The sequence below is a fragment of the Ursus arctos genome, unplaced genomic scaffold (assembly GCF_023065955.2).
Source record: "Ursus arctos isolate Adak ecotype North America unplaced genomic scaffold, UrsArc2.0 scaffold_4, whole genome shotgun sequence".
Taxonomy (NCBI): domain Eukaryota; kingdom Metazoa; phylum Chordata; class Mammalia; order Carnivora; family Ursidae; genus Ursus; species Ursus arctos.
The window spans coordinates 48,055,074-48,076,812 of record NW_026623056.1 but is presented as its reverse complement, the minus strand read 5'-3'; the positions used below and the strand labels follow the sequence as shown (position 1 = coordinate 48,076,812).

The 21,739-nt window shown below is 39.0% G+C and overlaps 1 protein-coding gene across 16 annotated transcripts in view; it reads left to right on the top strand.

The window, feature by feature from the left end:
• Positions 1-3,420: 3,420 nt before the first annotated feature.
• ZPLD1 (zona pellucida like domain containing 1) overlaps positions 3,421-21,739 on the top strand; it is a 336,172-nt gene continuing 317,853 nt past the window's right edge. For 7 of the 16 annotated variants that reach the window (XM_057306572.1, XM_048214939.2, XM_057306577.1 and 4 more), the window contains exon 1: positions 3,511-3,677. The gene's annotated coding sequence lies outside the window, so the exon portion shown is untranslated. Of the gene's footprint in view, positions 3,678-21,739 lie in introns of all 16 variants that reach the window. The other 9 variants (XM_048214932.2, XM_048214933.2, XM_048214934.2 and 6 more) reach the window with 4 other exon arrangements.

The window sequence follows — 21,739 nt, the reverse complement described above, 5'->3', positions numbered from 1 at the left end:
GTTAGGATTTTAGGTTCTTGGAGTTAACAGATATGTTAGGCAACGTTCTGTTAAGCTTTTTCTAGCGGTGAACAGTTACAGCAAAGCAAGAATATGTCATAATTTCAGTATCAAGTTCTTTAGAAGTGAAACAGAGCCCATGTGGCTGGTAGTAAAGACCTGAGGCCCTGAAGCCAGATCTAGATGGGAAGCCAGTTCCACCAGGTATTAGGTGAGGAATCTTGGGAACCTCCTTGGACGCCTCTAAGGCTCACTCCTAAGTTATAAGTTGGGGTAATAAAACCTAAGGGTCAAGCAGTTAATGTATATAAAATAGCATAATGCCAGTCACTAATAAAGTACCCATGTGTGATCATCTATTTATCTCATGGCTAGTTATCATCATCATCATCATCATTATTATTATATCACATCTACTGAAAATTCATAATATATTTTTCTGTGTTGGAAAACCCATTTTTAAAAATTTAGGTCAGTAAGATAGCCATGATAGAGACAGGTGAGTGTTTTCTGTGTTTTAGTTTGTTTACCTGTGTTTACTTGTGGACCAAGCATTCAGAACCAGGCATGTTGGGCCATAAAAAATAAAGGCTAGAATTGATAAAGAAGAAACAGGGGGGCAGATTAAGAGAAGATTAAGTTATAGACAGTTGGATGTGAGCAAGGGAAATGGTTCAGTATGGTCCCATAAGCACTAAAAAGTAAGTAGAGCCAATCCAGCAGGCAGAGACCTCAGAAATGCAGGTGGCAGTTGAGTATTGAAGTCAGGTTAACATCACCATTGAAGTTCCAGCAAATGTGACCATTCTCTAGCAGCTGAGAGTAAAGGAAGCTGCAAGATCTAGGCAATGTATCAGGTCTTGGCAATCAGATAAGACAAAACTCTTATTCTATTAGCTAATGAGTGAATTGGAATGTGAGGGAGTTGAGGTAGAAATCTAATCAAATGGAGAAAAAGAAATCCAATCAGATGTGATGGACACCATTGACAGAGTGGTGCAGGCTTAGCGGCCATGGAATTACTTTGGGTCTAAGGTAAATACATTGAGTACCAGGTGTCCTCAGCTGTTCAGGCTGTTCTAACAAAAATGCCATAGACTGGGTGACTTAAACAACAGACATTTATTTCTCACAGTTCCGGAGCCTGGGAAGTCCTATATCAGGGTGCTAGTACGGTCAAGTTTGGCGAGGACCTTTTTCCTGGCTTGCAGAGGGCTGCCTTCCCCCTGTATCCTCAGGTGGCAGAGAGAGAGAGCTGGTGTCTCTTCTTCTTATAAGCACATTGACCCCATCATGGGCTCCACCCTCATGACCTCACCTAGACCTAGATATCTCCCAAAGGCCCCACCTTTCTTTCTTCCTTCCTTCCTTCCTTCCTTCCTTCCTTCCTTCCTTCCTTCCTTCCTTCCTTCCTTTTTTAAGAGAAGGGGAGGGGGGAGGCAGAAGGAGGGAGAGAAAGAGAATCTTAAGCAGGCTCCACACACAGCACAGAGCCTGATTCAGGGCTCGATCTCACAACCCTGACCTGAGTTGAAATTGAGAGTCAGATGCTTAACCGACTGAGCCACCCAGGCGCCCTTCAAAGGCCCCACCTTCTAATACCAACACCCTGGGAGTTAGGGCTTCAACATATGAATTTGGGGGGGACATAAACAGTCCCTAACACCAGGTCTAAGTCACTAAGGTGTTCCAGGCCTTCTCAGCTGGCTGACTAGGGCTACTAAGTGATCTGTTATTCTCAGGCAAGTTTCAGGCATTGGGCAGTGCTGAACCCAAAGGTAGATTCTGTCAGGTCAAGGCAGGCAGGAGCTTGTATTCAACAGAACACTCTTAAATTTCTAACCATTGCAAATGTGAATACTCCAAGGGTCATGTTATATTGCAGAGATGTTCTTTTCTGTTTCTTTATTAATTACAGCATCTTTATGTTGTGGCTTTTTTTTTTTAAGATTTTATTTATTTATTTGAGAGAGAGCGAAAGCGAGAGAAATCACAGAGGGAGAGGGAGAAGCAGACTCGCTGCCGAGTGGAGAGCCCAATGCAGGGCTCGATTCCAGGACCCTGAGATCATGACCTGAATCGAAGGCAGACGCTTAGCCAACTGAGCCCCCAGGCGCCCCTGTTGCGGCTCTTCGTAGCTCTTGAGCTACGGCTGTAGCTCAAGGAGAGTTGAACGTAATGAAAAAGTAACTGCGTTTGAATAAAAAGTCATAAGTGTGACAGTAGCTGCACGAGAAAGTTAGGTTAGTTGTTTTTAACTGCAGTGTGAGGAGCACATCCATACTGGACCTGAGAAGATGAAACCTATAATGTTTGTAATAATTGGGAGAGGTCCAAGAGAAAGACAACGGAAGTATAAAACGTTACACAACTCATGTTTAGAGGTTTTTTTTTTTCTTTTTTTTAAACCAGTTTTTTTTCTGGAGAGAGTTTTAGGGAGTGGATGCACTTTACATATTTCTTTCTTTTTTTTTTTTTTTTAAAGATTTTATTTATTTATTTGACAGAGAAAGAGACAGCCAGTGAGAGAGGGAACACAAGCAGGGGGAGTGGGAGAGGAAGAAGCAGGCTCATAGCGGAGGAGCCTGATGTGGGGCTCGATCCTGGAACACTGGGATCAAGCCCTGAGCCGAAGGCAGACGCTTTAACCGCTGTGCCACCCAGGTGCCCCCACTTTACATATTTCTTGAGCAGGTTGAAATCTAAAAAGTTACATGCTTAAGGGCCTCAGCGAAATCACCACAAGGTTTCCACACTGTATTTCTAAATCTTGTACTCCAACAACATTAAAGCTTTGCTAGAAGACTGCTCCCTAATCCTCTATTTCTCTCTACTTAAAATTTCACCTTAGAAACACTTACGTTTGAGAAGGCAGAAACAAAATTACTTCCATTTCCACTTTTTGGTGAAAAGCACCATTTTTTTTTTTTAAAGAAGGTAACAACTTTACTATGTAGTTTATCTTTGGTAAAATTTTTAAGACTTTTAAACACTTTCCATGCCATTAATTTTTTTTTAATTAGAAGGAGAAGAAGATATTAATAAGAAAGTGTTTATTTCTAAGCTTGTTGGCCTAGTCAAGGTCAACAAGGTCAGAATGTAAGGCCATTATCGTACCATGAGAATTCATGAGAATTCCTTATGAATTACTCAAATTGACAAGGACTCCACAAGTAAATTAAGACTAGGAGAAACCGTGTGGATTGGGAAGAACCGGAATTCCACTGAAAAGAAAAACGGTTAGATTTTTAGAGATTCTAAAGAATTCAGACACTGTGAGGATAGAGCTCTGCAGTTGATGGTATTTTGGGCCATAATAAGACTGAGAGACCTTTTATGTAAATGTCAGCCAAGGGAGTCTAATGACCTGAGAACCAAATGGTCTTTGACCATCACAATGAGTCACATCAAACTATTACTGTTTATCATTAGGCTAAAGGTGAAAAACCCTGGCATGATGAATTTTCCATGGACATGATTTTTGTAAAGACAAGAAGAAATGGGTAAATATCAAAGAGTGCTTTCTTTTTCAAACGTAGTGATGAAGGAGAGGATTAGAAAAAGAAAAATGAAAATAAGAAGAGTGGATTTTCTGGGCCAGCTGGTAGGAAACATAAGCTCTGTTAAATCAGGAGAGGTGCTAGACATGGCCAGCAGAATGCCAGTGGGAAATCCTGGTAGGTGCACTAACGAGGGCAGCTGGGGTGGAGGGACAACGGACGTGTTTATATCCATCACTGCCTGGCTTGTGAAGCCCCGTGGTATTACTCTCATTATTTCAGCCAAGAAGCATAGAACCTCTTGCAGAAGGAGGGATATTTGTGGCAGGGGGTTCGAATCAGCAGCAGCATGTAATCTTCAGGGGCTGTGTGAGTGAGGTCCAGTCGGCTGAAAGACCATGCAGCCACTAGATTCACTCCCCCTGATGTTATACTAGTTCCAAAGAGAAGCAGGAAAATACAGTGATTAAATCATACAATTTCCTAGAGCTACTAGGAATTTTTCCGGAATTTCCAAACCAGTACCAAGCTATATTAATTAAAATAGGATTAAGTAAACAAAATACAGAAGATTATGAAGTGGGAGAATGGTAAACTGCTTGATAGTCTTTTATTTACCAGTATAGTCTAGTAAAAATCTTTTTCTGTGGGATTTCTCTCTCTTTTTTAAACAAAAAAGGAGTATATTACAAATAAGTATTTGTAAGTACTATAAGTGTTTGCTTTCATACAGTATAATCAGCTCTATTTAATATTAAATTCCTTACAGAATCCATGCATACTGAAATACCAATGTTTTCTGGAACTTACTAACATATGGAATATTCTTCTGGAAACTAGACACTAGGGATTTTATTGACACTTTTCACTTTCTAGAGGAGCGAATATTACATAGAAGTCCTGATATTTAGCCTCCTGTATGGAGTCACAATTTTGGGTTTGATGTCCTTCACCTATCCAACAAATATTTATTGAGCACTTAGTATATACCATGGACTGTATTAAATTTTGAGGATGCCAAAATAATTAGATATGAAATCCCTTACCAAGCTGTTAGATAATCTCCAGGCTTGAGATCAGCAAGTGTGTGGGGTCACTGGGAGCTGTCACATTCAGAAAGGGTTTTAAAAGCTAAAAAGAAATACAATTATTGAGTATGTTTTCTATAGATCAGGCAGGAAGCCCAGAGTTTTAAATTTATTTAATTAATGTGTTTTATAATCATTGTAACATTCCAGATTAGAAACTTGTAATATATTAATTTATCTGTGAATAAATAGTAATTATGTATTTCTTTCATCTGTTGATTCCTTTGCTGTGTATTTTTGATTTATCCCCACCTACAATTTCACCTTTTACCTGGTTCCCTGAATTCTCTTCTCTTAGCGCTGCAATACACTATTGTTGACTTTCGCTGGGAGTATCTATTTGGAACAGTCCAGTAGGAAGGTGATGTGAATCACACGTCTAATTAAAAATTGTTAGTAACCTCCTTAAAAGAGTACAAAGAAATAGGTGAAATTAATTTAACAATATATTTTATTTAATCCACCATATCTAAATATTATTTCAACATGTAATTAATAAAAAATGTATTCATGGGGTATGTTACATTCCTATTTTTCTGAGACCACGCCTTTGACCTCAGATGATAAAAATCCAATTTCACAATATTGTCTTTTACTTTAACCACTGACAGAGTAAACAGTTTGTAATGTTGACAGATGGAAGTGGTATAAATTATATTCTTTAACTAACATCTGAGTCTCTATATACAGAGATGACATTTCTTAAACAGGAAGTATATTTAACTTTGTTCGAGTATTTTAAACTGTTTTCATTGATTAGAGTGCTATTATAAAAGCTATCATGGTGGTAGAATATTATCTGCATAAAATGTGTTTATTATGTTATTTAAAATAATATATATATTTTTAATTTTTTTTATTATATTATGTTAGTCACCATACAGTACATCCCTGGTTTCTGATGTAAAGTTCCATGATTCCTTAGTTGCGTATAACACCCAGTGCACCATGCAATATGTGCCCTCCTTACTACCCATCACCAGTCTATTCCATTCCCCCACCCTCCTCCCCTCTGAAGCCCTCAGTTTGTTTCTCAGAGTCCATAGTCTCTCATGCTTCATTCCCCCTTCTGATTACCCCCCTTTCTTTATCCCTTTCTTCCCCTACCGATCTTCCTAGTTCTTATGCCCTTCAACAGATGAATGGATTAAGAAGTTGTGGTCCACATATAAAATAATATATTTTAAAGTGTAGTCTTTGTATTACTGCATCTGAATAACTTCAGGTGCTTATTGCTGGTACTCACCCTAGACCGACTGGATTTGCATTTTTAAAAAATTGCTAACAGCCAATGGATTTGCATTTTTAATAAATATTTCAGATAATTTTTATGTACATGAAATTTTGGGAACCTCTGATTTGAATGCAGAGAAGACTATAAGTTTAAAAATATTACTGTCCTTCAAGATACCTACATTTCCCTTGACAGCTGTTTTTCCATATTTTGTTACTAGAAGTAAGATCAACTGCTATCCATTAAGTTAGTGGACATGATCAGGTATTCTGAAGATTCTAGCTGAACCATTTGTTCAGTTACATAGATGAATTTGTTTAGTTTATTTGAATTTCAGTAAGTTAAGTAATCAGTAGTTTTAGAATAACTACTAGAGCAAGGTTCTGTAAAGCATGACCAAATGTATAACAGAGCTTAGCTTCCAGAAGGAAGTTTGTTAATGCCTCCATCTCACAGTGGTCTCATTGTATTTACTACGTTCCTCTGTTGCTTTGTCCATCTCTCTGTCTGGGTGTGCATTCCATGGTGGTCAGACACCAAATCATACTCATTTTTGTGTCCCTAGCTCCTAGGACCATGGTTGGTATGTAATAGTCACATAATATATGTCTGTGGTTGAATTTTGAATGAACAAATAGGCCACGGGGACATTTCTAGGAATGATCAAGGATAGAATGATCAAGTAGTTGAATTTGAAAGCCAGGATGTGTTTAGAGACCACAGGTAACTCTAGGGAAATGTTAAGGAAGGAAGTATACGTGAGTTTCAATTTACGCTTATTATTTTAATTAAATGTAGTGAAGATATACTCTATTAAGTTTTATATGATACTTTTCCATATATTATTGTGTGAACATTTTCCAGTGCTGTTAAAAATTCTCTAGGTAGCATTAACGATTTTATAATGTTTAATGGATTGAATGTATGTATTTGGTACTAATCCCCTCAGGATCTGTCCCAATATTTTCTTTCTTTTTTGCTTTTATAAAGAATGTTGCACTGAACATCACTTTGCACAAAGTTCTTTTCTGTCTTTTGAATTATATGGGGTCATATAATGTTCACATATTTTTGAAGCTATTTCAATATAGCAAATTACTTAAAAATTTCTATATATGAATTGAATATGAAAATGAATAAATGAATATGGCATATCTCAAATGAACTGCATGTAATTTAGTAATTTTTAATAGAAGTCTAAACTGCAGCTGGGTTCCTAGTTCCTTTCTGAAATTTTTTTTTCCATAGAACTGGCTAAAATATCACTTGTAACCCCAAATCCTAATTTAAGTTTCAAATATTGAAACTCAGATTTGATTGTAGAATACAAGTTGAGTCTAGAGTCCTGATATTTCACATCCTTTGAGACTCGAAAGATCTCTAAACCTTTACTCCTTTGAGTCCCATAAGAGCAAAGGGAGAGAGGATGTGGTTGGTGGGTGGAATCTCTCAAGGCTGGGTGGTCTCGGTCCCATGGCAGTTTTTGAGGAGGTCCTGGTAGTGGAGAGTGTGTGTAAGGATCTCTAGGGGCAGATGGGTAGAGTGGTAATGTCTACAAAGGGACCATTCATGTTGGTAACCACGCATCCTAAAAAATAAGGTGGATTATATTGGACGTTGATTACTGTCCTGATAAATCTGGATTTATTCCGTAGCAATGGGGCGCTGCTGAAAATATTTTCTCTTTGTATTTATGTATGGTTCATAACATATAATTGAAATGCAGCAATGTGGATGGAACTAGAGGGTATTATGCCAAGTGAAATAAGTTAATCAGAGAAAGACAATTATCGTACGATCTCACTGATATGCAGAATTTAAGAAACAAGGCAGAGGATCATAAGGGAAGAGAGTAAAAAATGAAACAAGACGAAACCAGAGAGGGAGACAAATCATGAGACTCTTAATCTTAGGAAACAAACTGCGGGTTGCTGGAGGGGAGAGGAGTGGGGGGACTGGGTAGCTAGGTGATAATCTTTGGGGAGGGTATGTGTTGTGGTAAGCTCTGGGTGTTGTGTAAGACTGATGAATTACAGACCTGTACCCCTGAAACAAATAATACATTATATGTTAATTAAAAAAAACCAAGCAAACAAACTCTACAGAAGGCTGAAAAAAAAGATAACTACAGTAAGTACTTGCATTATAAGTAGTACAAAGTAAGTGCTCAATAAAATGGTGACTAGCTAAAAATAAAAAAAAAGAAAAAAGAAAAATTCACCATGTGGATTCTGTTAATGATCTACCCAGATTCCCTTTGGTCCCTTTAACTACTGTACACTACTCCCCTAGCTTTTCTGAGCTTTCTCTTCTGTTTTTTTTTTCTTTTAACAGTTCAATTGAGAGATATTTGACACATAAAAATTATATATATTTAAGGTATACACCTTGATGTTTCGTTATATATATACATTGTAAATACTACAATTGAGCTAATTCACATACCTATCACCTCTACATAGTTGGCACTGTGTGTATGCATATATATGTGTGTAAGACCACCTGCACCTGCCACTCTCTTCAGACGACTGCCTTGGGGCTGTGGGAGCCACTTGGCCACAGTCACAGGGTACCTGGGAGTTCTCCCTCACACTCTCAACTCCTTAGGCAGCTATTAGCTAACGACTGACTGGTGCCAGAATATGAAAGCTCAGCACTCTTGCCTTAAGGAGGAAAAACTGAAGTGTAATTTGTGTTGGTTCATAAACTTGCCTCTGTACAGAGAGGACAAGAAGAGAACAAAGAAAGGCATGCCATTCCTTGTTGGTAGGTGGCAGGTTTAATAAGCAAGGGAACTTAACGAGCTTTGACTTGGGCAGCTGCAAGGCAAGCAGATCTCTGCACCCTCCGCTGGGCTCTTAGAAGTTTATGTAGCAGCTTTACCTGGGTTCAGTCACATATATAGTCCAGACAGTTTCCACAACGTGTTGCTCTCGCAAGGCTGTGTTCTTGGAACAGCCCCCACAGTGGGAACGGTTGGCAGGGTGTATGGTCTGAACACAGGGCAGGGGTGAGGAGCTTCCATTGCCTGGTCTAGCTTGTGGATCAACAAGCAGTCAGTCTGCTCAGGAAGCTCCAACAATTTGCACTTCAGAATTCCCCCCACGGGATCAGGCTGAAGCTGCCTGAACATACCCGAAAGCCACACCTCACTTGGCCCCTTCCCTACCTTTAGCTACTTCCCCAAATCCTTTACCAATGTCTTCCGGCAGCACTTCTTTAATAAATTATTCACATGCAAATCCTTGTTCCAGGGTCTGTTTTTGGGGAACCCAACCGCAGATGCTCCATCAAGTGTGTTCAGGTTTTTATAAATATTTGTTTTAAATTTTTTTACAGATTTTATTTATTTATTTGACAGAGAGAGAGAGACGGCCAGCAAGAGAGGGAACACAAGCAGGGGGAGTGGGAGAGGCAGGAGCAGGCTCCCAGCGGAGCAGGGAGCCCGATGTGGGGCTCGATCCCAGGACCCTCGGATCATGCCCTGAGCCGAAGGCAGACACCCAACGACTGAGCCACCCAGGCGCCCCTCAGGTTTTTATACTCTCTCCCTTTCTCCTGATAATTAAAGATGACTTTACACAGTTGAAATCGTGCTGTGTGCACACCCAGCCATTTACTTTGATCCCTTTCAGTATTTTTTCAGCTATGTCACTAGCTGCTACATAATCCTCCACTGGTGTCTGAGTTTAATATGCATTTTTGAATTGTCAAATATTTATGCTGTGGCTATAACTTTATAAAAAAAGTGCTCTGATGAAAATTCAACTTTTCCTTACTGTAGTATCCTAGGACACAGTCATACAACGTGTCTGAACATTTTTATAACTCAAACTTTGCAAAGGTTTGGCCAATTTGAAAAGACACTAGTTCACCATGTGAGTGTGAGTGCGTGGAAGGGAAGGGGGGGAGAGGGAGAGGGAGAGGGAGAGAGAAGCAGACTCCCCGTGAAGTGCAGAGCCCAGTGCAGGGCTCTATTTTGGGACCCTGAGATCAAGACCTGAGTCGAAATTAAGAGTCTGATGCTTAACTGACTGAGCCACTTAGGCACTCATGAAAGAGATCATTTTAAGCATTGTTCACATCTTAGGTATTACATGGTAATAACCATGGCAGAAATAATCATACTGACAACCATTTATCAAGCACTTACTTTGTGTTTGGCATTTTAACAGGTGCTGTGCCAAGATTAGTTTATTTAATCCTTTAAGCGACCTTGTGAGGTGGTTATGATCATATGATGAGGGAACCGAAATTGAGAAATGTAAACATTTTGCAAGTATTTTATGGCTGATAGGTGGTCAATGTAGGACTTGAGGTAGGAGTCTGACTGCAAACCTGTGCTCTCCATCGATTCTCTACCTGCTTCTTTGTTTAATCTGTTTAATTTTTATTACTATGTTAAGAATTTACTCTTTATTTATTTGTAAATTCTATTTCTTCTTGTATGAATTCTTGTATGAATTCTTGCCAATTCATAGATTGGTGTATTCATGGCTTTTCTCGCCATTTTGTATGATCTTTTTATATACTATAGATGCGAGGCCTCTGTGAATAATTGTTGAAAATATTGGTGTCTATTTTATTTTTTATATTATTTTATGATAAATATCAAGTTCTTTTATTACTGTTTTTTTTCTATGTAACTTTTTCAAATTAAAGCATCAAACATTATTCTACCAAAAAACCGATAGGCTTTCCTATTTTTTAGAATTTCAATGTTTAGATTTTTAAAATATTTAATGTAAATTGACTATGTATTATACATATATATAGTGTACTTTTGGTATAGTGACTATTTTGAAGTTAAAAGAATGAACTGATAGAGTAATGTATTGTTTTAGCAAATGATTATGGAAATTGGATGGTTTTGTGTGAGGGAAGGAATGAACATATATGGAACGTCTGGTATGTGCTAGCATTTTACATATAGGCATGGAATCTGGTTAGGCTTTTCTATTAACCCACTCTTGTTATGACAGGCGTCTAAAGTAGGGTGTTCGAAATAAGAAAAAAAAAGAGCAGTCAGACAGGCTCAGATATCAATGTCTCTCCTTTTCTCTTTATGCCACCCGTTGATGTCTACAGTCAGATGGAGCATATTGAAGAATTCCCAATAGTTTTGGGTTTTACATAGAACACATGATTTTTTTGGTAAAAAAATAGTTATGTGAGCAATTCAAGTAAAAGGTTTATTTTTTTGGACACAATTGTGGGTTTTTAGAATTGATTTTAGCTGAACAGGCTACTAATCATGAGATTATTGTCTGCTGAACCAGGGGAGTCACATTGGTGTCTGCCATAGACTTAAGTATCTTTATGCATTTGTACGACTGGGAGTAAATTCTGTTCTTCTGCTCTTTAGCTGTCATCGACAGCTGTTTGCTCATCTTCTAGTTGCTGTGACTTGTTCCAAAGGCAGTTCTTGTGGTGTTGGAGATAGAACAGAGTACAACCCACAACTGGCCTCATTTAAAACTAGTCAAACTAGTTAGCCCAGTTACTTTTACAGTTTGGGTGACAATGTTTTATAATATTTAAGGAATATAAGGAAGCAGTAAATATAATAATGGCTGACATTTGAATAGAAGCTTACTGTGTACTCATAATTTTGCAATACATTATTTAATTTTCATAATAGCTGGGATAGAATTATCTTGAACCTAGAACCTGACTTGAGATTTCAAGCCTTACACGATGCTGGAATTAGTAGCAAACAGGCTTAGAGTCGTCTAATGACAAACTTCAGATATAAAGCGTTGTGGCATGAAAGAGATTCTCCAGCTTAATTTAAGAAGGGAAACAAACAAATGGATAAATAGGAGAGGGGCAAAACTGGAAAAGTGTATCTGAGGAAGAAATTCTTTATAGTGAAGACCGAATGTCTGAAGGAAATTTCAGCTTTTCTACTCTGGTTTGAATCTGTTCTTTAGAATGATTTGTAAACATTTAAGCCTGATAGCCAGTAGTTAAATAATTGACATCCTCACATCATGTGAGAGATTTTTAAGTAGTGATTGTCCACTCTTCAAGGTTGATGATGATGATGAAAATTAATGTTTACCAAGACTTACCATGGATCACATACTGTGCTGATTTACCTGAAAAATGTCATAATAACCTGATGATACAAGCCCTATAACCCTCATTTTCAAACATGGGAAAAGGAAGCATAGAGAGATTGAATAACAGCTAGTAAGTGGCTGAGCTGTGATGAGATATCAGATTACCTGATGCCAAAGTTTGCATGTTCAATGGTTATACTCTACTGCAGGACTGATACTAGAGACATTCTAGCCAACCTGCCTGAACAAAAACATTGCTAGTTAGCAGTATATTTTAACCGGGTGAAAAGCTCAGTCAAATTTCACAAAATAGTCCCTGGTTATTTATGTTTGTGGCTCCTTCATGGAGCAGCCTGGAAAACCTCTTACGCAGCCTGTTGGGTCAAATTCTGTTCTCCACTGGACCACCGAGAAAATAAAATGCCTGGTGGCTTTCTGAGGAGCCAACCTGAGCAGGAGTGAGAGGAGGGCAGCCTGCCCAGCTGCAGCTCCGTCATCTCAGCGTTAGGCTTTGCTCTACTCTTCATCACAGCTCTTTTATAGAGGAGAAACCTGAGGCTCAGATATTTACTTATTTCTTGTTTGCTTATTATTTTCTGTTTATTCTTATTGGATAGCAGAGAACAATGTTTTGGATTTGAAGAGGGTCTCCTTAACCATATGTGGTGTGAAAGATAAAGGCCTGAAGACTCTCCTTTGAAGAGCTACTCTGGAAACTCAGTAAACTCCAGAATATCAATCAACCTAGATAATTTCTTTTTTTCCCCTCTAAGTTTTTAATTCCAGTTAACATACATTGTTTCATTAGTTTCAGATATACAATATGGTGATTCAACACTTCCATACATCACCGGTGTTCCTCACAAGTGCCCTCCTTAATCCCCATCATCTATCCTCCCACTTACCTCCCCTCGTAACCATCAGTTTTCTGTAGTTAAGAATCTGTTTCTTAATTTGTCTCTCTTTTTTCCCCCTTGCTTATTTGTTTTGTTTCTTAAATTCCATGTATGAGTAAAGTCATATGGTATTTGTCTTTCTCTGACTGACTTATTTTGCTTAGCATTATATTTTCTAACTCCATTTCATTGCAAATGGCAAGATTTCATTCATCTCTCTGAATACTATTCTGGTGCATGTGCACTTGCGCGTATACATGTGTGTCTATGGCATATCTTCTTTTTTTATTTAATGATTTTTTATTATATTATGTTAGTCACCATACAGTACATCCCCGGTTTCCGATGTAAAGCTCTATGATTCATTAGTTGCGTATAACACCCAGTGCACCATGCAATACGTGCCCTCCTTACTACCCATCACCAGTCTATCCCATTCCCCCACTCCCCCCCCCCCCCCGAGGCCCTCAGTTTGTTTCTCATAGTCCATGGTCTCTCATGTTTCATTCCCCCTTCTGATTACCCCCCCTTTCTTTATCCCTTTCTTCCCCTACCGCTCATCCTAGTTCTTATGTTCCATAGGTGAGAGAAATCATATGATAGTTGTCTTTCTCTGCTTGACTTATTTCACTTAGCATTATCTCCTCCAGTACCGTCCATGTTGCAGCAAATGTTGAGAATTCGTTCTTTCTGATAGCTGAGTAATATTCCATTGTACATTTGGACCACAACTTCTTAATCCAGTCATCTGTTGAAGGGCATCTCGGCTCCTGCCACGATTTAGCTATTGTGGACATTGCTGCTATGAACATTGGGGTGCATATGGCCCTTCTCTTCACTACGTCTGTATCTTTGGGGTAAACACCCAGTAGTGCAATGGCTGGATCATAGGGTAGCTCAATTTTTAACTTTTTAAGGGACCTCCACACTGTTTTCCAGAGTGGCTGTACCAACTTGCATTCCCACCAACAATGTAGGAGGGATCCCCTTTCTCCACATCCTCTCCAACAATTGTTGTTTCTTGCCTTGTCTATTTTTGCCATTCTAACTGGCGTAAGGTGGTATCTCAGTGTGGTTTTGATTTGAATTTCCTTGATGGCTAATGATTTTGAACATTTTTTCATGTGTCTGTTAGCCATTTGTATGTCTTCATTGGAAAAGTGTCTGTTCATATCTTCTGCCCATTTTTTGATTTGTTTATTTGTTTCTCGTGTATTGAGTTTGAGAAGTTCTTTGTAGATCTTGGATACCACTCCTTTATCTGTAGTGTCATTTGCAAATATCTTCTCCCATTCTGTGGTCTACCTCTTAGTTTTTTTGACTGTTTCCTTGGCTGTGCAGCAGCTTTTTATCTTGATGAAGTCCCACAAGTTCATTTTTTCTTTTGTTTCTCTTGCCTTTGGAGATGTGTCATGAAAAAGGTTGCTTTGGCTGATGTCATAGAGGTTGCAGCCTATGTTCTCCTCTAGGATTTTGATGGATTCCTGTCTCACATCGAGGTCTTTCATCCATTTGGAGTTTATTTTTGTGTATGGTGTGAGAGAGTGGCCAAGTTTCATTCTTTTGCATGTAGCAGTCCAATTTTCCCAGCACCGTTTATTGAAGAGACTGTCTTTTTTCCACTGGATGTTTTTTCCTGCTTTAGTTGCCCAAAGAGCTGAGGGTCCATTTCTGGGTTCTCTATTCTGTTCCATTGGTCTATGTGTCTGTTTTTGTGCCAGTACCATGCGGTCTTTGTGATCACAGCTTTGTAGTACAGCTCGAAATCCGGCATTGTGTTGCCCCCAGCTTTGTTTTTCCTCTTCAACAGTTCCTTGGAGATTTGGGGCCTTTTATGTTTCCATACAAATTTAAGGACTATTTGTTCCAGTTCTTTGAAAAATGTCCTTGGTATTTTGATTGGGATAGCATTGAAAGTGTAGATTGCTCTGGGTAGCATGGACATTTTGACTATGTTAATTCTTCCGATCCATGAGCATGGAATATTTTTCCATCTTTTTATGTCTTCCTCAATGTCTTTCAAGAGTGATTTATAGTTTCTAGAATATAGGTCCTTTATGTCTCTGGTTAAGTTAATTCCAAGGTAACGTATGGTTTTTGGTGCTATTGTAAATGGGATGGATTCCCTAATTTCTCTTTCTTCAGTCTCGTTATTCGTGTACAGAAATGCAACTGATTTCTCAGCATTGATTTTGTATCCCGCCACATTACTGAATTGCTCTATAACTTCTAATAGTTTGGGAGTGGCTTCTTTTGGGTTTTCCATATAGAGTATCATGTCATCTGCGAAGAGAGACATTTTGACTTCTTCTCTGCCAATTTGGATACCTTGATCCCTTTTTGTTTTCTGATTGCTGTTGCAAGGACTTCTAGTACTATGTTGAATAATAGTGGCGAGAGTGGGCATCCTTGTCGTGTTCCTGATCTTAAGGGAAAGGCTTCCAGCTTTTCCCCATTGAGAATAATATTTGCTGTAGGCTTTTCATAGATGGCTTTTATGAGATTGAGAAATGTACCCTCTATTCCTACACTCTGAAGGGTTTTAATCAGGAAAGGATGCTGTATTTTGTCAAATGCTTTTTCTGCATCAGTTGAGAGGATCATATGGTTCCTGAGTCTTTTCTTGTTGATATGATGTATCACGCTGATCGATTTGCGAATGTTGAACCACGCTTGCATCCCAGGTATGAATCCCACTTGGTCATGATGGATAATCCTTTTAATGTACTGTTGGATTCTATTAGCCAGGATCTTGTTGAGGATTTTGGTGTCCATAATCATTAGGGAAATCGGTCTGTAATTCTCCTTTTTGAGGGGGTCTTTGTCTGGTTTGGGGATCAAGGTAATATTGGCCTCATAGAATGAGTTTGGTAGCTTTCCTTCTGTTTCTATTTTTTGAAATAGCTTTAGGAGAATAGGTATTATTTCTTCTTTGAATGTTTGGTAGAATTCCCCAGGAAAACCATCCGGGCCTGGAGTTTTGTTATTTGGAAGGTTGTTTATCACTGACTCAATCTCTTCATAATTAATTGGCCTGTTTAAGAAATCAATTTCTTCCTGTTTCAATCTTGGTAGTTTATAGGTTTCCAGGAAGGCCTCCATCTCTTCCAGATTGCTTAGTTTTTTGGCATATAGCTGTTGATAATAGTTTCTAATAATCCTTCCAATTTCATTGGTGTTGGTAGTGAGCTCTCCTTTTTCATTCATAATTTTAATAATTTGGGTCCTTTCTCTTTTCTTTTGGATAAGTCTTGCCAGTGGTCTGTCAATTTTATTGATTCTCTCCAAGAACCAGCTTCTAGTCCTGTTGATCTGCTCTACTGTACTTCTGGTTTCTAATTCATTGATTTCTGCTCTAATCTTGGTCAACTGCTTCCTTGTGAGTGGATTAGGCCTGTCCCTCTGTTGCTGTTCCAGCTTCTTGAGGTGAGAATATAAAAACTGCATTTTAGATTTTTCTATTCTTTTGAGTGAGGCTTGGATGGCTATGTATTTCCCCCTTAGGCTGCCTTTGCAGTATCCCATAGGTTTTGGACTGTTGTGTTTTCATTCTCCTTGGTCTCCATAAATTGTTTAAATTCATTTTTGATTTCCTGGTTTATCAAGTCATTCCTGAGCAGGATGGTTCTTAGTCTCCAAGTGTTTGAGTTTCTTCCAAATTTTTCCTTGTGGTTGAGTTCCAATTTCAGAGCGTTGTGGTCTGAGAATATGCAGGGGATAATTTCAATCTTTTGGTATCGGTTGAGACCTGTTTTGTGTCCCAGAACATGGTCTATTCTTGAGAATGTCCCATGGGCATTAGAATAGAATGAGTATTCTTTCGTTCTGGGATGTAGTGTTCTATATATATCTATGAGGTCCAACTCGTCAAGTATGGCATTCAAAGCCTTTGATTCTTTGCTTAGTTTTTGCCATGGTGTTCTGTCTATTTCTGATAGTGGGGTGTTGAGGTCCCCTACTATTAATGCATTTTTATCTATATGTCTCTTTATTCTGGTTAAGAGTTGGCTTGTGAATCTTGCTGCTCCCCTGTTGGGGGCATATATATTTATAATTGTCATATCCACTTGTTGGATACATCCTTTAAGAATAATATAGTGCCCTTCTGTGTCTCTAACTATAGTCCTTAGTTTAAAATCCAATCTATCTGATATGAGAATTGCCACCCCAGCTTTCTTTTGAGGTCCATTTGCGTGAAAGATGGTACTCCATCCCTTTACTGACAGTCTGAATGTATCTTTGGGTTCAAAATGAGTCTCTTGTAGGCAGCAAATGGATGGGTCATTTCTTTTTATCCAATCTGCAACCCTGTGGCGTCTTATGGGAGCATTCAAGCCATTTACATTGATAGTGATTATTGAGAGATATGATTTTAATAATGCCATGTTGCCAGTAAAGTCTTTGTTTGTATCGGTTGTGACTTTCTGTTCTGTATCACTCTTGGGGCCTTTTTACCTTTATAGAACCCCCCTTAATATCTCCTGTAGGGCTGGTTTCGTGGTTACGAAATTGGTTAATGACTGGCGATTCTGGAACGTCTTTATTTCTCCATCAATTCTGAATGACAGCCTTGCTGGATAAAGGGTCCTTGGCTGCATGTTTTTCTCTGAAAGAGCTTTAAAAATTCCCCCCCCCAACCCTTTCTCTCATTCCAGGTCTGTGTAGACAGGTCTGACGTAATTCTGATACCTTTGCCTTGGTATGTGAGAAATTTCTTTGCCCTGGCCGCTTTCAATACTGTATCCTTGGATCTCATATTTGCGAATTGCACTATGACGTGACGTGGCGTAGGTTTGTCGTGGTTGAGCTTGGGTGGGGTCCTCTCTGCCTCTTGGACACGAATGTTTGTTTCCTTTGCTAGATTAGGGAAGTTTTCAGCTGTAATTTGTTCAAATATCTCTTCTAGACCTCTGTTTTTCTCCACCCCCTCAGGGATGCCGATGATTCTGACATTGGATCGTTTCATTGAGTCAGTGATCTCCCGTAACCTACATTTGTGGGCGTGGATTTTTTTAAGTCCAGCTTCTATTTTCGTTTTTTCTTCTACTAACCCATCCTCCAATTCGCTAATACGTTCCTCTGCCTTGGTGACCCTGGCCGTCAGAGCCTCTAGTTTTGACTGCATTTGGCTCATAGAATTTTTAATTTCTGTCAGATTTGCTCTCATTTCCACCCTTAGGGATTCTATATTCTCAGTAACATTTTTGTTAATTATTTTTTCAAGTCTACTCATCATCTTGACCATTGTTGCTCTGAATTCCATTTCTGATAATTTGGTTACATCCATATCCATTATTTCTGTGGCAGAGGCCATAGACTCATTGTCTTTTCTTTGCTGGGGGTGCGGGGGCACTTCTCCTTCTCGTCATTCTGATGAGGAGAGGTTGCGGAGTTGTCCAGAGCCCAAATTATCGACTGGGACCCAGGCCATGCGCCCTTCTTTTATAAGGATCTTCGGGATGTGGGCTTCTTCTTTAAAGATTTTATTTATTTATTTGAGAGAGAGAGAGAGAGACAGTCAGCAAGAAAGGGAACACAAGCAGGGGAGTGGGAGAGGAAGAAGCAGGCTCCCAGCAGAGGAGCCCGATGAGGGACTCCTTTCCGGAACGCCGGGATCACGCCCTAAGCCGGAGACAGGAGCTCAATGACTGCGCCACCCAGGTGCCTGGGTTGTGGGCTTCTTGATTTTTCAGCCTGCCTTCTGGGGGAGGGGCCTGCCGCGCCGATACTCAGGCAGCCCTGTTTGGGTAGAGTCTCCGTGTCCCCTGCAAGGGGGAGGGGATGGGCACGCTCTGAGCCGGTATTTCCAGGCTTTTGTTCTCTGGCGGCTTTCCCTGGCGGTTTGCTGTGCCTCTTCTGAGAGTCAGAGCAGCAGCGGCCGAATTTCAGCCTCTGTCACAGAACAGAGGGATTGCAGCCCGTTCTCCACCGATGTTCTGGCCACTTTAACTCTGTTACTGTTGGTGCTGCTCAACCCTGCAGCATCCCGGGATGTGCGCCCCACACCCTGCGTCCCAGCCCTCACTTCCAGGGCCGGCGCGTCTCTGTCCTTTGTGTTTCTAACGCCGCCAGCCGCCAGCCGCCCCCGCGCGCTCCGGATCTCCGGGTCTCAGTCTATTTCCGGTGAGCACACCAGGATTCCAGAGTTCCGTGAGAAGCCTGGTGGTGTGTGCTCTGGGCTCAGGGTCTCAGTCTGCTTTCTCGCGGGTGCGGGTCCGCGAGTCCGTCCGCTCCCCCGTGCAGGTGGCTACCGCTTCCGGGTATGTAGTATCGTGTCATCTGCAATAGTGAAAGTTTGACTTCTTTTTTGTCAATTTGGATGCCTTTTATTCCTTTTTGTTGTCTGATTGCTGTGGCTGGTACTTCCAGTATTATCTTGAATAAAAATGATGATAGTGGACATCCTTGTCTTATTCCTGACCTTAGGTGAAAAGCCATCATTTTTTCCCCATTAGAGATAATGTTAGCCGTGGGTTTTTCATATAAGGCCTTTATTATGTTGAGGTATATTCCCTCTAAACGTACTTTGTTGATGGTCTTTTATAATAAATCGATGTTGTACTTTGTCAAAGGCATTTTCTATATCTATTGAAATGATCATATGTTTCTTATCCTTTCTCTTATTGATGTGATGTATCGCGTTGATTGATTTGTGACTATTGAATTACCCTTGCCAACACTGGAATAAATCCCACCTAATTATGATGAATGATTTTTTAATGTTTTGTGGGATTAGGTTTGTTATTATTTTGTTGAGGATTTTTTGCAGCTATATTCGTCAGAGATATTGACCTACAGTTCTCTTTTTTTGTGGTATTTTTATCTGGTTTTGGTATCAGAGTAATGCTGGCCTTGTAGAATGAATTTGGAAAGTTTCCTTCCTCTTCTACTTTTTGGAATTGTTTGAGAAGAATAGATATTAACTCTTCTAATGTTTGGTAGACTTCTGTGAAACCATCTGGTCCTGGACTTTTGTTTATTGGGAGTCATTTCTTTCCATTTCAGTTTTGGTAGTTTATATGTTTCTGGGAATTTATCCATTTCTTCTAGGTTGTCCAATTAGTTGGCATATAGTTTTTCATAATGTTCTCTTGTAATTGTTTGTATTTCTGTAGTTTTGGTTGTTACTTTTCCTCTCTCATGTGTGATTTTATTTATCTGAGTCCTTTCTCTTTTTTTCTTGATGGGTTTGGCTAGAGGTTTATCAATTTTATTGATTTTTTTCCCCCAAAGAAACAGATCCTGGTTTCGTTGATCTGTTCTATTGATTTTTAGTTTCTGTATCATTTATTTCAGTTCTAATCTTTATTATGTCCTTCCTTTTGCTGTCTTTAGGCTTCCTTCATTGTTGTTTTTCTAGCTCCTTTAGGTGTAAGGTTAGGTTGTTTATTTGAGATTTTTCTTGCTTCTTAAGGTAAGCCTGTCTTGCTAGAAACTTCCCTCTTGATGATTGCTTTTGCTGCATCCCAAAGGTTTTGGACTGTTTTTGTTTTCATTTGTTTTCATGTACTTTTTAAATTTCTTCTTTTATTTCCTGGTTGACCCATTCATTGTTTAGTAGCATGCTGTTTAATCTCCATGTATTTGCAGTCTTTCCAGTTTTTTCCTTGTGGTTGATTTCATTGTGGTCAGAAAAGATGCATGATATGACTTTGATCCTCCCCAAATTTTTGAGGCTTGTTTTGTGGGCTAATAGGTGATCTTTTCTGGAGAATGTTCCATGTGCACTTGAAAAGAATGCGTTTTCTGCTGTTTTGGATAGAATGTCCTGAATATATCTGTTAAATCCATCTGTTCCAGTGTGTCCTTCAAAGTCATTGTTTCCTTGGTGATGTTCTGTTTAGATGATCTGTCCTTTGAGATAAGTGGGGTATAAAATCCCCTACTATTATTGTATTATTATTGATTAGTTCCTTTATGTTTGTTATTAACTGTTTTATGGATTTGGGTGCTCCTATGTTGAGTGCATAAATATTTACAGTTGTTATATCTTCTTGTTGGATTGTCCCCTTTATTATTATATGGTATCTTTCTTTGTCTCTTGTTATAGTCTTTGTTTTATTTTTTTATTTTTTTTATTTTTTTAAAAAGATTTTATTTATTTATTTGACGGAGATAGAGACAGCCAGCGAGAGAGGGAACACAAGCAGGGAGAGTGGGAGAGGAAGAAGCAGGCTCATAGCGGAGGAGCCTGATGTGGGGCTCGATCCCATAACGCCAGGATCACGCCCTGAGCCAGAGGCAGACGCTTAACCGCTGTGCCACCCAGGCGCCCCTATAGTCTTTGTTTTAAAGTCTATATTGTCTGACATAAGTATTGTTGTTGTGGCTTTCTTTTGACATCCATTTGCATGATAGATGTTTCTCCATTCTCTTACTTTCAACCTGCAGGTGTCTTAAGGTAAAAAATGAGTCACTTGTAATCATCATATACATGGGGATTATATTTTTATTTATTCTTTCAACCTGTGTCTTTTGATTGGAATAGTTAGTCCATTTACATTCAAAGGAATTATGGATGATATGTATTTATTGTCATTTTATTGTTTTGTGGTTGTTTCTGAAGATTTTCTCTGATCCTTTCTTATCTTTCTCTCTTTCATGTTTTGCTGATTATCTTTAGTGATATATTTGGATTTCTTTTTCTTTATTCTTTGCATATTTATTTTTGGTTTTTGTTGTATGATTACCATTAGACTCTTATATAAAGTCTTCTGCATATAGCAGCCTATATTAAATTGACGGTCATTTAAGTTTGAACCCATTCTTTACTCCTCTTCTCCCCACATTTTAGGTATATGTTGTTATATTTTATGTTCTTTTATCTCATGAATTCCTTTTACTCATTTTTTTACAGAAATATTCATTTTTAGTGCTTTCATGTTTCCTACCTCTATGTTGTCACTTTTCATCTATCCTTTCCATTCAAAGAATCCCCTTTAATATTTCTTGCAAG